At 54.1% G+C, this 12,490-nt stretch overlaps 21 non-coding genes across 21 annotated transcripts; all 21 read left to right on the forward strand.

Annotated features, from left to right (window-relative positions):
* The first annotated feature begins 572 nt into the window (after positions 1 to 572).
* On the forward strand, positions 573 to 655 carry Trnal-uag (transfer RNA leucine (anticodon UAG)). Its single transcript has one exon. It is a non-coding gene; the product is annotated as a tRNA-Leu (tRNA).
* A 443-nt stretch (positions 656 to 1,098) lies between these two features.
* Positions 1,099 to 1,170, forward strand: Trnae-cuc (transfer RNA glutamic acid (anticodon CUC)). The gene has a single exon. It is a non-coding gene; the product is annotated as a tRNA-Glu (tRNA).
* Positions 1,171 to 1,550: 380 nt separating this feature from the next.
* Trnah-gug (transfer RNA histidin (anticodon GUG)) lies at positions 1,551 to 1,622 on the forward strand. Its single transcript has one exon. It is a non-coding gene; the product is annotated as a tRNA-His (tRNA).
* A 736-nt stretch (positions 1,623 to 2,358) lies between these two features.
* Positions 2,359 to 2,440, forward strand: Trnal-uag (transfer RNA leucine (anticodon UAG)). The gene has a single exon. It is a non-coding gene; the product is annotated as a tRNA-Leu (tRNA).
* A 445-nt stretch (positions 2,441 to 2,885) lies between these two features.
* On the forward strand, positions 2,886 to 2,957 carry Trnae-cuc (transfer RNA glutamic acid (anticodon CUC)). Its single transcript has one exon. It is a non-coding gene; the product is annotated as a tRNA-Glu (tRNA).
* Positions 2,958 to 3,338: 381 nt separating this feature from the next.
* Positions 3,339 to 3,410, forward strand: Trnah-gug (transfer RNA histidin (anticodon GUG)). Its single transcript has one exon. It is a non-coding gene; the product is annotated as a tRNA-His (tRNA).
* A 736-nt stretch (positions 3,411 to 4,146) lies between these two features.
* On the forward strand, positions 4,147 to 4,228 carry Trnal-uag (transfer RNA leucine (anticodon UAG)). Its single transcript has one exon. It is a non-coding gene; the product is annotated as a tRNA-Leu (tRNA).
* Positions 4,229 to 4,673: 445 nt separating this feature from the next.
* On the forward strand, positions 4,674 to 4,745 carry Trnae-cuc (transfer RNA glutamic acid (anticodon CUC)). Its single transcript has one exon. It is a non-coding gene; the product is annotated as a tRNA-Glu (tRNA).
* Positions 4,746 to 5,125: 380 nt separating this feature from the next.
* Trnah-gug (transfer RNA histidin (anticodon GUG)) lies at positions 5,126 to 5,197 on the forward strand. The gene has a single exon. It is a non-coding gene; the product is annotated as a tRNA-His (tRNA).
* A 736-nt stretch (positions 5,198 to 5,933) lies between these two features.
* On the forward strand, positions 5,934 to 6,015 carry Trnal-uag (transfer RNA leucine (anticodon UAG)). The gene has a single exon. It is a non-coding gene; the product is annotated as a tRNA-Leu (tRNA).
* Positions 6,016 to 6,460: 445 nt separating this feature from the next.
* On the forward strand, positions 6,461 to 6,532 carry Trnae-cuc (transfer RNA glutamic acid (anticodon CUC)). Its single transcript has one exon. It is a non-coding gene; the product is annotated as a tRNA-Glu (tRNA).
* Positions 6,533 to 6,912: 380 nt separating this feature from the next.
* Positions 6,913 to 6,984, forward strand: Trnah-gug (transfer RNA histidin (anticodon GUG)). Its single transcript has one exon. It is a non-coding gene; the product is annotated as a tRNA-His (tRNA).
* A 736-nt stretch (positions 6,985 to 7,720) lies between these two features.
* Positions 7,721 to 7,802, forward strand: Trnal-uag (transfer RNA leucine (anticodon UAG)). The gene has a single exon. It is a non-coding gene; the product is annotated as a tRNA-Leu (tRNA).
* Positions 7,803 to 8,247: 445 nt separating this feature from the next.
* Positions 8,248 to 8,319, forward strand: Trnae-cuc (transfer RNA glutamic acid (anticodon CUC)). The gene has a single exon. It is a non-coding gene; the product is annotated as a tRNA-Glu (tRNA).
* Positions 8,320 to 8,699: 380 nt separating this feature from the next.
* Trnah-gug (transfer RNA histidin (anticodon GUG)) lies at positions 8,700 to 8,771 on the forward strand. Its single transcript has one exon. It is a non-coding gene; the product is annotated as a tRNA-His (tRNA).
* A 736-nt stretch (positions 8,772 to 9,507) lies between these two features.
* On the forward strand, positions 9,508 to 9,589 carry Trnal-uag (transfer RNA leucine (anticodon UAG)). The gene has a single exon. It is a non-coding gene; the product is annotated as a tRNA-Leu (tRNA).
* Positions 9,590 to 10,034: 445 nt separating this feature from the next.
* Positions 10,035 to 10,106, forward strand: Trnae-cuc (transfer RNA glutamic acid (anticodon CUC)). The gene has a single exon. It is a non-coding gene; the product is annotated as a tRNA-Glu (tRNA).
* A 380-nt stretch (positions 10,107 to 10,486) lies between these two features.
* Trnah-gug (transfer RNA histidin (anticodon GUG)) lies at positions 10,487 to 10,558 on the forward strand. Its single transcript has one exon. It is a non-coding gene; the product is annotated as a tRNA-His (tRNA).
* A 736-nt stretch (positions 10,559 to 11,294) lies between these two features.
* Positions 11,295 to 11,376, forward strand: Trnal-uag (transfer RNA leucine (anticodon UAG)). The gene has a single exon. It is a non-coding gene; the product is annotated as a tRNA-Leu (tRNA).
* A 445-nt stretch (positions 11,377 to 11,821) lies between these two features.
* On the forward strand, positions 11,822 to 11,893 carry Trnae-cuc (transfer RNA glutamic acid (anticodon CUC)). The gene has a single exon. It is a non-coding gene; the product is annotated as a tRNA-Glu (tRNA).
* Positions 11,894 to 12,273: 380 nt separating this feature from the next.
* Trnah-gug (transfer RNA histidin (anticodon GUG)) lies at positions 12,274 to 12,345 on the forward strand. Its single transcript has one exon. It is a non-coding gene; the product is annotated as a tRNA-His (tRNA).
* Positions 12,346 to 12,490: the final 145 nt, after the last annotated feature.

Below are 12,490 nucleotides of genomic sequence, written 5' to 3' on the forward strand. Positions count from 1 at the left end.
GTCGAAAAGGGCAGTTGTTTGAAGTGCGATGGATGAGCAGCCAGTCCCAGCAGAACAGGAAGCTGTGGCGTGCACTGTTTGTACAAATGCTAGAACACTGGCGCACCAAGCAGCGCATGTAGCGTGGCCGAGCGCTTTAAGGCGCTGGTTTAAGGCACCAGTCCTCTCTGTTGCGCGGTTTCGAGTCCTGTAGCTGTCGGGGGGTTTCGCTGTGATCGCGTTAACCTGCCGCTTTTTCTTCAAGTGTAACCTCCTTGAGCTCACATATGTTTGACACATGGAGCATTCTAGCTCCGCCTGACAGTTACAGCTACGATAATTTAGTGGTTACGGAAAGCCCAGGTTCGAAACCTGGTCACGGCACGAAAACGTCTCTTGACGCTGTCTCCTTAACTGCGACAGCTACAGACAAGTGGCGTCGCTACCATGCGGCGGGCACGGCTTTTTCTTGCTGTGGATGGCCTAAAGGGACGCTTCCAGTGGGAGAGCAGTGGAAATACATGCCAAGATACTTCCATTTCGAAGTGATCTTTGTAGTACAAAGGAAAACGTTTTGCCGCTGCTGCTGCAACGGTAACGTGGCCGAGCGGTCTAAGGCGCTGGTTTTAGGCACCAGTCTCTTCGGAGGCGTGGGTTCGAATCCCACCGTTGCACTTTTTACGTCTCATTTTTGTGCCGTTGCGGTGTGTTCTCGTGGGGTAGGACGCAGCTCTTGTGACGCGCGTGTTGTGTAGGTAGCGTGGCCGAGCGGTCTAAGGCGCTGGTGTCAGGCACCATTCTCTTCGGAGGCGTGGGTTCCAATCCCACAGCTGCCAAGCGTGTAATGTCTCCTGTGTCGAAGGCAGATGCACTCATTGCCCGCAAAGGAAGCAGCACAACAAGGCGTGAGCGTCTGCTTGGTGAATGGTCGTAGAACAGTGCGTGGTGCAACGACAGCATTTGTAGGCACCTTTTGCTCTCATCATTGCTGGCGTTCGTCTCCACGAAATGCGTCCGGAGCACGCCGTTCTATAACGCGAGAGAGTGGATTTTTTACAGTTGTCGTCAGTTAACCGTGCGTGGCTGCTGCGTTCGCTGGAAAGAGCACTGCCGTCGTTATCCGGTGTGGTCTAGTGGCTAGGATACCTGGCTCTCACCCAGGAGGCCCGGGTTCGATTCCCGGTACCGGAATTGCGCGTTTTTGTTGCTCCTCTTATGCGACTTGTCTCGACTTTGCTCGACTGACGCTACGCTGACGCGTGCAGAAAGCTACGTTAAGTATGATTCACGGCAACACCTGACGGCGAGAGAGATGAAGCGTCTATCCACTTGTTATCCAGCCACATACCTGTAGTCAAGAGGCTTGGGGGACTGCAAGACATTGCCACGGAGGTGAATGCAGCTAACCACTGTAGTTAGTGTCCTGACAGCGCAGGCACGTTCATTTGCTCGTATACATGTGATGGAGACCGTGTCTGACACTGCTGTGGCGTACACCTTGGCCTAGGCTTTGCTGGGTATCGCCACTTGCATTCCAGCCAGCTGCCTTCGCGGGCGCCTCCGTGGCCATGGCCGTGATCGTCTAGTGGTTAGGACATTGCGTTGTGGCCGCAATAACCCAGGTTCGAATCCTGGTCACGGCAATTTTGAAAGTTTTGCCTTGCTGCCGTTGCAATGACGAGTACTCGAAATGACAGTACTCTCTTGATTTTTTTCACTCGTGTTCCGCAGGCCGCAGTTTGCACTACCACTTCATCCCCAACACGTAATGTCGCCTCCCAGAGCGCAGACGTCCGCTGCTCTCTGTAGTCGAAAAGGGCAGTTGTTTGAAGTGCGATGGATGAGCAGCCAGTCCCAGCAGAACAGGAAGCTGTGGCGTGCACTGTTTGTACAAATGCTAGGAACACTGGCGCACCAAGCAGCGCATGTAGCGTGGCCGAGCGCTTTAAGGCGCTGGTTTAAGGCACCAGTCTCTCTGTTGGCGCGGTTTCGAGTCCTGTAGCTGTCGGGGGTTTCGCTGTGATCGCGTTAACCTGCCGCTTTTTCTTCAAGTGTAACCTCCTTGAGCTCACATATGTTTGACACATGGAGCATTCTAGCTCCGCCTGACAGTTACAGCTACGATAATTTAGTGGTTACGGAAAGCCCAGGTTCGAAACCTGGTCACGGCACGAAAACGTCTCTTGACGCTGTCTCCTTAACTGCGACAGCTACAGACAAGTGGCGTCGCTACCATGCGGCGGGCACGGCTTTTTCTTGCTGTGGATGGCCTAAAGGGACGCTTCCAGTGGGAGAGCAGTGGAAATACATGCCAAGATACTTCCATTTCGAAGTGATCTTTGTAGTACAAAGGAAACGTTTTGCCGCTGCTGCTGCAACGGTAACGTGGCCGAGCGGTCTAAGGCGCTGGTTTTAGGCACCAGTCTCTTCGGAGGCGTGGGTTCGAATCCCACCGTTGCCACTTTTTACGTCTCATTTTTGTGCCGTTGCGGTGTGTTCTCGTGGGGTAGGACGCAGCTCTTGTGACGCGCGTGTTGTGTAGGTAGCGTGGCCGAGCGGTCTAAGGCGCTGGTGTCAGGCACCATTCTCTTCGGAGGCGTGGGTTCCAATCCCACAGCTGCCAAGCGTGTAATGTCTCCTGTGTCGAAGGCAGATGCACTCATTGCCCGCAAAGGAAGCAGCACAACAAGGCGTGAGCGTCTGCTTGGTGAATGGTCGTAGAACAGTGCGTGGTGCAACGACAGCATTTGTAGGCACCTTTTGCTCTCATCATTGCTGGCGTTCGTCTCCACGAAATGCGTCCGGAGCACGCCGTTCTATAACGCGAGAGAGTGGATTTTTTACAGTTGTCGTCAGTTAACCGTGCGTGGCTGCTGCGTTCGCTGGAAAGAGCACTGCCGTCGTTATCCGGTGTGGTCTAGTGGCTAGGATACCTGGCTCTCACCCAGGAGGCCCGGGTTCGATTCCCGGTACCGGAATTGCGCGTTTTTGTTGCTCCTCTTATGCGACTTGTCTCGACTTTGCTCGACTGACGCTACGCTGACGCGTGCAGAAAGCTACGTTAAGTATGATTCACGGCAACACCTGACGGCGAGAGAGATGAAGCGTCTATCCACTTGTTATCCAGCCACATACCTGTAGTCAAGAGGCTTGGGGGACTGCAAGACATTGCCACGGAGGTGAATGCAGCTAACCACTGTAGTTAGTGTCCTGACAGCGCAGGCACGTTCATTTGCTCGTATACATGTGATGGAGACCGTGTCTGACACTGCTGTGGCGTACACCCTTGGCCTAGGCTTTGCTGGGTATCGCCACTTGCATTCCAGCCAGCTGCCTTCGCGGGCGCCTCCGTGGCCATGGCCGTGATCGTCTAGTGGTTAGGACATTGCGTTGTGGCCGCAATAACCCAGGTTCGAATCCTGGTCACGGCAATTTTGAAAGTTTTGCCTTGCTGCCGTTGCAATGACGAGTACTCGAAATGACAGTACTCTCTTGATTTTTTTCACTCGTGTTCCGCAGGCCGCAGTTTGCACTACCACTTCATCCCCAACACGTAATGTCGCCTCCCAGAGCGCAGACGTCCGCTGCTCTCTGTAGTCGAAAAGGGCAGTTGTTTGAAGTGCGATGGATGAGCAGCCAGTCCCAGCAGAACAGGAAGCTGTGGCGTGCACTGTTTGTACAAATGCTAGGAACACTGGCGCACCAAGCAGCGCATGTAGCGTGGCCGAGCGCTTTAAGGCGCTGGTTTAAGGCACCAGTCTCTCTGTTGGCGCGGTTTCGAGTCCTGTAGCTGTCGGGGGTTCGCTGTGATCGCGTTAACCTGCCGCTTTTTCTTCAAGTGTAACCTCCTTGAGCTCACATATGTTTGACACATGGAGCATTCTAGCTCCGCCTGACAGTTACAGCTACGATAATTTAGTGGTTACGGAAAGCCCAGGTTCGAAACCTGGTCACGGCACGAAAAACGTCTCTTGACGCTGTCTCCTTAACTGCGACAGCTACAGACAAGTGGCGTCGCTACCATGCGGCGGGCACGGCTTTTTCTTGCTGTGGATGGCCTAAAGGGACGCTTCCAGTGGGAGAGCAGTGGAAATACATGCCAAGATACTTCCATTTCGAAGTGATCTTTGTAGTACAAAGGAAACGTTTTGCCGCTGCTGCTGCAACGGTAACGTGGCCGAGCGGTCTAAGGCGCTGGTTTTAGGCACCAGTCTCTTCGGAGGCGTGGGTTCGAATCCCACCGTTGCCACTTTTTACGTCTCATTTTTGTGCCGTTGCGGTGTGTTCTCGTGGGGTAGGACGCAGCTCTTGTGACGCGCGTGTTGTGTAGGTAGCGTGGCCGAGCGGTCTAAGGCGCTGGTGTCAGGCACCATTCTCTTCGGAGGCGTGGGTTCCAATCCCACAGCTGCCAAGCGTGTAATGTCTCCTGTGTCGAAGGCAGATGCACTCATTGCCCGCAAAGGAAGCAGCACAACAAGGCGTGAGCGTCTGCTTGGTGAATGGTCGTAGAACAGTGCGTGGTGCAACGACAGCATTTGTAGGCACCTTTTGCTCTCATCATTGCTGGCGTTCGTCTCCACGAAATGCGTCCGGAGCACGCCGTTCTATAACGCGAGAGAGTGGATTTTTTACAGTTGTCGTCAGTTAACCGTGCGTGGCTGCTGCGTTCGCTGGAAAGAGCACTGCCGTCGTTATCCGGTGTGGTCTAGTGGCTAGGATACCTGGCTCTCACCCAGGAGGCCCGGGTTCGATTCCCGGTACCGGAATTGCGCGTTTTTGTTGCTCCTCTTATGCGACTTGTCTCGACTTTGCTCGACTGACGCTACGCTGACGCGTGCAGAAAGCTACGTTAAGTATGATTCACGGCAACACCTGACGGCGAGAGAGATGAAGCGTCTATCCACTTGTTATCCAGCCACATACCTGTAGTCAAGAGGCTTGGGGGACTGCAAGACATTGCCACGGAGGTGAATGCAGCTAACCACTGTAGTTAGTGTCCTGACAGCGCAGGCACGTTCATTTGCTCGTATACATGTGATGGAGACCGTGTCTGACACTGCTGTGGCGTACACCTTGGCCTAGGCTTTGCTGGGTATCGCCACTTGCATTCCAGCCAGCTGCCTTCGCGGGCGCCTCCGTGGCCATGGCCGTGATCGTCTAGTGGTTAGGACATTGCGTTGTGGCCGCAATAACCCAGGTTCGAATCCTGGTCACGGCAATTTTGAAAGTTTTGCCTTGCTGCCGTTGCAATGACGAGTACTCGAAATGACAGTACTCTCTTGATTTTTTTCACTCGTGTTCCGCAGGCCGCAGTTTGCACTACCACTTCATCCCCAACACGTAATGTCGCCTCCCAGAGCGCAGACGTCCGCTGCTCTCTGTAGTCGAAAAGGGCAGTTGTTTGAAGTGCGATGGATGAGCAGCCAGTCCCAGCAGAACAGGAAGCTGTGGCGTGCACTGTTTGTACAAATGCTAGGAACACTGGCGCACCAAGCAGCGCATGTAGCGTGGCCGAGCGCTTTAAGGCGCTGGTTTAAGGCACCAGTCTCTCTGTTGGCGCGGTTTCGAGTCCTGTAGCTGTCGGGGGTTTCGCTGTGATCGCGTTAACCTGCCGCTTTTTCTTCAAGTGTAACCTCCTTGAGCTCACATATGTTTGACACATGGAGCATTCTAGCTCCGCCTGACAGTTACAGCTACGATAATTTAGTGGTTACGGAAAGCCCAGGTTCGAAACCTGGTCACGGCACGAAAACGTCTCTTGACGCTGTCTCCTTAACTGCGACAGCTACAGACAAGTGGCGTCGCTACCATGCGGCGGGCACGGCTTTTTCTTGCTGTGGATGGCCTAAAGGGACGCTTCCAGTGGGAGAGCAGTGGAAATACATGCCAAGATACTTCCATTTCGAAGTGATCTTTGTAGTACAAAGGAAACGTTTTGCCGCTGCTGCTGCAACGGTAACGTGGCCGAGCGGTCTAAGGCGCTGGTTTTAGGCACCAGTCTCTTCGGAGGCGTGGGTTCGAATCCCACCGTTGCCACTTTTTACGTCTCATTTTTGTGCCGTTGCGGTGTGTTCTCGTGGGGTAGGACGCAGCTCTTGTGACGCGCGTGTTGTGTAGGTAGCGTGGCCGAGCGGTCTAAGGCGCTGGTGTCAGGCACCATTCTCTTCGGAGGCGTGGGTTCCAATCCCACAGCTGCCAAGCGTGTAATGTCTCCTGTGTCGAAGGCAGATGCACTCATTGCCCGCAAAGGAAGCAGCACAACAAGGCGTGAGCGTCTGCTTGGTGAATGGTCGTAGAACAGTGCGTGGTGCAACGACAGCATTTGTAGGCACCTTTTGCTCTCATCATTGCTGGCGTTCGTCTCCACGAAATGCGTCCGGAGCACGCCGTTCTATAACGCGAGAGAGTGGATTTTTTACAGTTGTCGTCAGTTAACCGTGCGTGGCTGCTGCGTTCGCTGGAAAGAGCACTGCCGTCGTTATCCGGTGTGGTCTAGTGGCTAGGATACCTGGCTCTCACCCAGGAGGCCCGGGTTCGATTCCCGGTACCGGAATTGCGCGTTTTTGTTGCTCCTCTTATGCGACTTGTCTCGACTTTGCTCGACTGACGCTACGCTGACGCGTGCAGAAAGCTACGTTAAGTATGATTCACGGCAACACCTGACGGCGAGAGAGATGAAGCGTCTATCCACTTGTTATCCAGCCACATACCTGTAGTCAAGAGGCTTGGGGGACTGCAAGACATTGCCACGGAGGTGAATGCAGCTAACCACTGTAGTTAGTGTCCTGACAGCGCAGGCACGTTCATTTGCTCGTATACATGTGATGGAGACCGTGTCTGACACTGCTGTGGCGTACACCTTGGCCTAGGCTTTGCTGGGTATCGCCACTTGCATTCCAGCCAGCTGCCTTCGCGGGCGCCTCCGTGGCCATGGCCGTGATCGTCTAGTGGTTAGGACATTGCGTTGTGGCCGCAATAACCCAGGTTCGAATCCTGGTCACGGCAATTTTGAAAGTTTTGCCTTGCTGCCGTTGCAATGACGAGTACTCGAAATGACAGTACTCTCTTGATTTTTTTCACTCGTGTTCCGCAGGCCGCAGTTTGCACTACCACTTCATCCCCAACACGTAATGTCGCCTCCCAGAGCGCAGACGTCCGCTGCTCTCTGTAGTCGAAAAGGGCAGTTGTTTGAAGTGCGATGGATGAGCAGCCAGTCCCAGCAGAACAGGAAGTTGTGGCGTGCACTGTTTGTACAAATGCTAGGAACACTGGCGCACCAAGCAGCGCATGTAGCGTGGCCGAGCGCTTTAAGGCGCTGGTTTAAGGCACCAGTCTCTCTGTTGGCGCGGTTTCGAGTCCTGTAGCTGTCGGGGGTTTCGCTGTGATCGCGTTAACCTGCCGCTTTTTCTTCAAGTGTAACCTCCTTGAGCTCACATATGTTTGACACATGGAGCATTCTAGCTCCGCCTGACAGTTACAGCTACGATAATTTAGTGGTTACGGAAAGCCCAGGTTCGAAACCTGGTCACGGCACGAAAACGTCTCTTGACGCTGTCTCCTTAACTGCGACAGCTACAGACAAGTGGCGTCGCTACCATGCGGCGGGCACGGCTTTTTCTTGCTGTGGATGGCCTAAAGGGACGCTTCCAGTGGGAGAGCAGTGGAAATACATGCCAAGATACTTCCATTTCGAAGTGATCTTTGTAGTACAAAGGAAACGTTTTGCCGCTGCTGCTGCAACGGTAACGTGGCCGAGCGGTCTAAGGCGCTGGTTTTAGGCACCAGTCTCTTCGGAGGCGTGGGTTCGAATCCCACCGTTGCCACTTTTTACGTCTCATTTTTGTGCCGTTGCGGTGTGTTCTCGTGGGGTAGGACGCAGCTCTTGTGACGCGCGTGTTGTGTAGGTAGCGTGGCCGAGCGGTCTAAGGCGCTGGTGTCAGGCACCATTCTCTTCGGAGGCGTGGGTTCCAATCCCACAGCTGCCAAGCGTGTAATGTCTCCTGTGTCGAAGGCAGATGCACTCATTGCCCGCAAAGGAAGCAGCACAACAAGGCGTGAGCGTCTGCTTGGTGAATGGTCGTAGAACAGTGCGTGGTGCAACGACAGCATTTGTAGGCACCTTTTGCTCTCATCATTGCTGGCGTTCGTCTCCACGAAATGCGTCCGGAGCACGCCGTTCTATAACGCGAGAGAGTGGATTTTTTACAGTTGTCGTCAGTTAACCGTGCGTGGCTGCTGCGTTCGCTGGAAAGAGCACTGCCGTCGTTATCCGGTGTGGTCTAGTGGCTAGGATACCTGGCTCTCACCCAGGAGGCCCGGGTTCGATTCCCGGTACCGGAATTGCGCGTTTTTGTTGCTCCTCTTATGCGACTTGTCTCGACTTTGCTCGACTGACGCTACGCTGACGCGTGCAGAAAGCTACGTTAAGTATGATTCACGGCAACACCTGACGGCGAGAGAGATGAAGCGTCTATCCACTTGTTATCCAGCCACATACCTGTAGTCAAGAGGCTTGGGGGACTGCAAGACATTGCCACGGAGGTGAATGCAGCTAACCACTGTAGTTAGTGTCCTGACAGCGCAGGCACGTTCATTTGCTCGTATACATGTGATGGAGACCGTGTCTGACACTGCTGTGGCGTACACCTTGGCCTAGGCTTTGCTGGGTATCGCCACTTGCATTCCAGCCAGCTGCCTTCGCGGGCGCCTCCGTGGCCATGGCCGTGATCGTCTAGTGGTTAGGACATTGCGTTGTGGCCGCAATAACCCAGGTTCGAATCCTGGTCACGGCAATTTTGAAAGTTTTGCCTTGCTGCCGTTGCAATGACGAGTACTCGAAATGACAGTACTCTCTTGATTTTTTTCACTCGTGTTCCGCAGGCCGCAGTTTGCACTACCACTTCATCCCCAACACGTAATGTCGCCTCCCAGAGCGCAGACGTCCGCTGCTCTCTGTAGTCGAAAAGGGCAGTTGTTTGAAGTGCGATGGATGAGCAGCCAGTCCCAGCAGAACAGGAAGCTGTGGCGTGCACTGTTTGTACAAATGCTAGGAACACTGGCGCACCAAGCAGCGCATGTAGCGTGGCCGAGCGCTTTAAGGCGCTGGTTTAAGGCACCAGTCTCTCTGTTGGCGCGGTTTCGAGTCCTGTAGCTGTCGGGGGTTTCGCTGTGATCGCGTTAACCTGCCGCTTTTTCTTCAAGTGTAACCTCCTTGAGCTCACATATGTTTGACACATGGAGCATTCTAGCTCCGCCTGACAGTTACAGCTACGATAATTTAGTGGTTACGGAAAGCCCAGGTTCGAAACCTGGTCACGGCACGAAAACGTCTCTTGACGCTGTCTCCTTAACTGCGACAGCTACAGACAAGTGGCGTCGCTACCATGCGGCGGGCACGGCTTTTTCTTGCTGTGGATGGCCTAAAGGGACGCTTCCAGTGGGAGAGCAGTGGAAATACATGCCAAGATACTTCCATTTCGAAGTGATCTTTGTAGTACAAAGGAAACGTTTTGCCGCTGCTGCTGCAACGGTAACGTGGCCGAGCGGTCTAAGGCGCTGGTTTTAGGCACCAGTCTCTTCGGAGGCGTGGGTTCGAATCCCACCGTTGCCACTTTTTACGTCTCATTTTTGTGCCGTTGCGGTGTGTTCTCGTGGGGTAGGACGCAGCTCTTGTGACGCGCGTGTTGTGTAGGTAGCGTGGCCGAGCGGTCTAAGGCGCTGGTGTCAGGCACCATTCTCTTCGGAGGCGTGGGTTCCAATCCCACAGCTGCCAAGCGTGTAATGTCTCCTGTGTCGAAGGCAGATGCACTCATTGCCCGCAAAGGAAGCAGCACAACAAGGCGTGAGCGTCTGCTTGGTGAATGGTCGTAGAACAGTGCGTGGTGCAACGACAGCATTTGTAGGCACCTTTTGCTCTCATCATTGCTGGCGTTCGTCTCCACGAAATGCGTCCGGAGCACGCCGTTCTATAACGCGAGAGAGTGGATTTTTTACAGTTGTCGTCAGTTAACCGTGCGTGGCTGCTGCGTTCGCTGGAAAGAGCACTGCCGTCGTTATCCGGTGTGGTCTAGTGGCTAGGATACCTGGCTCTCACCCAGGAGGCCCGGGTTCGATTCCCGGTACCGGAATTGCGCGTTTTTGTTGCTCCTCTTATGCGACTTGTCTCGACTTTGCTCGACTGACGCTACGCTGACGCGTGCAGAAAGCTACGTTAAGTATGATTCACGGCAACACCTGACGGCGAGAGAGATGAAGCGTCTATCCACTTGTTATCCAGCCACATACCTGTAGTCAAGAGGCTTGGGGGACTGCAAGACATTGCCACGGAGGTGAATGCAGCTAACCACTGTAGTTAGTGTCCTGACAGCGCAGGCACGTTCATTTGCTCGTATACATGTGATGGAGACCGTGTCTGACACTGCTGTGGCGTACACCTTGGCCTAGGCTTTGCTGGGTATCGCCACTTGCATTCCAGCCAGCTGCCTTCGCGGGCGCCTCCGTGGCCATGGCCGTGATCGTCTAGTGGTTAGGACATTGCGTTGTGGCCGCAATAACCCAGGTTCGAATCCTGGTCACGGCAATTTTGAAAGTTTTGCCTTGCTGCCGTTGCAATGACGAGTACTCGAAATGACAGTACTCTCTTGATTTTTTTCACTCGTGTTCCGCAGGCCGCAGTTTGCACTACCACTTCATCCCCAACACGTAATGTCGCCTCCCAGAGCGCAGACGTCCGCTGCTCTCTGTAGTCGAAAAGGGCAGTTGTTTGAAGTGCGATGGATGAGCAGCCAGTCCCAGCAGAACAGGAAGCTGTGGCGTGCACTGTTTGTACAAATGCTAGGAACACTGGCGCACCAAGCAGCGCATGTAGCGTGGCCGAGCGCTTTAAGGCGCTGGTTTAAGGCACCAGTCTCTCTGTTGGCGCGGTTTCGAGTCCTGTAGCTGTCGGGGGTTTCGCTGTGATCGCGTTAACCTGCCGCTTTTTCTTCAAGTGTAACCTCCTTGAGCTCACATATGTTTGACACATGGAGCATTCTAGCTCCGCCTGACAGTTACAGCTACGATAATTTAGTGGTTACGGAAAGCCCAGGTTCGAAACCTGGTCACGGCACGAAAACGTCTCTTGACGCTGTCTCCTTAACTGCGACAGCTACAGACAAGTGGCGTCGCTACCATGCGGCGGGCACGGCTTTTTCTTGCTGTGGATGGCCTAAAGGGACGCTTCCAGTGGGAGAGCAGTGGAAATACATGCCAAGATACTTCCATTTCGAAGTGATCTTTGTAGTACAAAGGAAACGTTTTGCCGCTGCTGCTGCAACGGTAACGTGGCCGAGCGGTCTAAGGCGCTGGTTTTAGGCACCAGTCTCTTCGGAGGCGTGGGTTCGAATCCCACCGTTGCCACTTTTTACGTCTCATTTTTGTGCCGTTGCGGTGTGTTCTCGTGGGGTAGGACGCAGCTCTTGTGACGCGCGTGTTGTGTAGGTAGCGTGGCCGAGCGGTCTAAGGCGCTGGTGTCAGGCACCATTCTCTTCGGAGGCGTGGGTTCCAATCCCACAGCTGCCAAGCGTGTAATGTCTCCTGTGTCGAAGGCAGATGCACTCATTGCCCGCAAAGGAAGCAGCACAACAAGGCGTGAGCGTCTGCTTGGTGAATGGTCGTAGAACAGTGCGTGGTGCAACGACAGCATTTGTAGGCACCTTTTGCTCTCATCATTGCTGGCGTTCGTCTCCACGAAATGCGTCCGGAGCACGCCGTTCTATAACGCGAGAGAGTGGATTTTTTACAGTTGTCGTCAGTTAACCGTGCGTGGCTGCTGCGTTCGCTGGAAAGAGCACTGCCGTCGTTATCCGGTGTGGTCTAGTGGCTAGGATACCTGGCTCTCACCCAGGAGGCCCGGGTTCGATTCCCGGTACCGGAATTGCGCGTTTTTGTTGCTCCTCTTATGCGACTTGTCTCGACTTTGCTCGACTGACGCTACGCTGACGCGTGCAGAAAGCTACGTTAAGTATGATTCACGGCAACACCTGACGGCGAGAGAGATGAAGCGTCTATCCACTTGTTATCCAGCCACATACCTGTAGTCAAGAGGCTTGGGGGACTGCAAGACATTGCCACGGAGGTGAATGCAGCTAACCACTGTAGTTAGTGTCCTGACAGCGCAGGCACGTTCATTTGCTCGTATACATGTGATGGAGACCGTGTCTGACACTGCTGTGGCGTACACCTTGGCCTAGGCTTTGCTGGGTATCGCCACTTGCATTCCAGCCAGCTGCCTTCGCGGGCGCCTCCGTGGCCATGGCCGTGATCGTCTAGTGGTTAGGACATTGCGTTGTGGCCGCAATAACCCAGGTTCGAATCCTGGTCACGGCAATTTTGAAAGTTTTGCCTTGCTGCCGTTGCAATGACGAGTACTCGAAATGACAGTACTCTCTTGATTTTTTTCACTCGTGTTCCGCAGGCCGCAGTTTGCACTACCACTTCATCCCCAACACGTAATGTCGCCTCCCAGAGCGCA

Source organism: Schistocerca serialis, unplaced genomic scaffold (genome assembly GCF_023864345.2).
Source record: "Schistocerca serialis cubense isolate TAMUIC-IGC-003099 unplaced genomic scaffold, iqSchSeri2.2 HiC_scaffold_335, whole genome shotgun sequence".
Taxonomy (NCBI): Eukaryota; Metazoa; Arthropoda; class Insecta; order Orthoptera; family Acrididae; genus Schistocerca; species Schistocerca serialis.